Source organism: Erpetoichthys calabaricus, chromosome 13 (genome assembly GCF_900747795.2).
Source record: "Erpetoichthys calabaricus chromosome 13, fErpCal1.3, whole genome shotgun sequence".
NCBI classification, from domain to species: domain Eukaryota; kingdom Metazoa; phylum Chordata; class Cladistia; order Polypteriformes; family Polypteridae; genus Erpetoichthys; species Erpetoichthys calabaricus.
This window is the reverse complement of record NC_041406.2, coordinates 86,334,324-86,336,629: the sequence shown is the minus strand read 5'-3', so window position 1 is coordinate 86,336,629 and position 2,306 is coordinate 86,334,324.

The window sequence follows — 2,306 nt, the reverse complement described above, 5'->3', positions numbered from 1 at the left end:
GATCCTAGATGGGGATAACGGCTGATATCTGTAAAGTACAGCATGTGCAAGGCAGGCTGTTACCAGGTGGTAATGTGAGCTAATAGGAGACAGGTCAAGAACGTCAGCTGTTAATACAACTTTACTAGTGGTCTAATGCTGTGTACATAGGAAAGCGATTCTTGTTAAATGCAAAGTGCCAGTACAAGGCGAAATTCCTCCATTTAAACCGACTGGCTGCGGATGACACTTTACCTGGCAGGTAACCGCATACATGCAACAAGCTTGAAATATGAGGTACAGTATGGAGTGGGAACTGTGAGGAGGCTTATCCCAGACAGACGTCAAGGCCACTGACAGCTTCAATTGCTCGTCTAGATGGTGTATGGGGAAGGCGTGCATGATCAGCTTAACAAGAAAGACACACACTCTTTTCGGGCATGGATTTGTTAAACGTATTTACTTCTATATGAATTAAATGTCTGTCTAACAGTTTCACTAATTAATGTTTATTAACCAAGAATTGAAATAAGTGAGTTTGAGAATGTTTTGTTATGTTTTACATGGGCTTTAATATTTCATTTTTTCGTGAATATATATAAAGTGTGTGTGTGTATATATATACACACACACAGTCATATACAGTATGTGTGTGTATATACAATTCTTATAGTATATACAGATATCTGTCAGTCTATATGGTGGTGCAGTGGTTAGCTCGTGAATATATATAAAGTGTGTATGTGTGTGTATATATATATATATATATACACACACAGTCATATACAGTATGTGTGCGTATATACAATTCTTATAGTATATACAGATATCTGTCAGTCTATATGGTGGTGCAGTGGTTAGCACTACAGCCTCATCGATCCAGCATTTTGGGTCTGAACGTCACATCTTTTGCAATCTTTCTGAAATCAGAACAGTTTCCCCATGTCTTCATGGTTTTCCACTGGGTGCTTTGTTTTTGCTTCCACATTCACTGAGACGTGTGTGTTTGGTTTATTGGAGACTGGCTTCTTTAAGGGAATCAGAGTGTAGGGGTGTGTGTGTGTGTCAGTGCATCCTGCGATATCCTTGGTGCTCTTTCCTGCTTTCTGTCCAGTCCCCAGGCTCCAGGCCTACAACCCAGAACTGGATTTAGTGTCTGTGAGAATGGCAGGCTTTAAATATGTGCTGTGTATATGCACAGTGCCATGAAGGAAAAGCGTTGTCATTTCTACTCGGTGTGAGCAAAATGTAGGCAAGTACTCGTGAATGAAAGTCTGCAATGTGCACTTGAATCACAAGGTCTGAATTGTTTGATTTGTAGTTTTAAACTGTAGAGCAGAGGGGTGAATCAAAGAAAAATGTGTCTTTGTCCCAACAAGTATGGAGGGCACTGTACTGTATATATACAGTATATACATATGCAGTATATAAATGGACATGCTCATCTGTTTTGCTTCCTTGTAATGTATTTTACTTCAGTACTGTAAATGCAACTAAAATTGACAGAAAATTCATTTTTGCATCCTGTGGAAGGTCAAGGGCTACTTTTCAACCCTAGATGTCCACATTTTAATACTCACTCCCTCTTGAGCTCCAAGCCTTAAAGTAAGATGTGCACTTTTCATATGCATTCCTAAAACTTAATAAGTACCTGTCCATAACAATTTTTATATCTGTCACATTGTATGGCTTTGCAGCTATAGAATTGGTCTTTAAAATTTAAAAGTTACAAAAATAGATCTCACTTCTAACACGGTGTGTGAGTGACAATGCTTAATCCATGTGTGATGATATTGGATAATAACAAATGTAGACAACTGTACCGTATATGTTTGTAATTGCAAAGCACCTTAAAATGCTAATCAAATTGGTACAAATTTTGTTTAACATATTGTGGATAGATAGATAGATAGATAGATAGATAGATAGATAGATAGATAGATAGATAGATAGATAGAATGGCTATCTATCTATCTATCTATCTATCTATCTATCTATCTATCTATCTATCTATCTATCTATCTATCTATCTATCTATCTATATTCTGTATGTGAATTAAATCATTTGCAAATTTTCTAAAGCTATTTGAATGCTTTGGATATTATTTAATGTACTGTAAAGGATGTGTCATAATGATTTTTGAACACCTAAAATATGCACTACTTCCCGTTCCTTCATGTTTCCCTGATATTTAGCAGAGGTGAACAAACCCAGCATTTCTAGAACTGTAAAAATACACAAACACACAAAGAGAAAGTGCATTATGAAGAATTCAAACTAGAAGATATATTACATTTTATGAATAGTATGAATGTATTTACCTTGT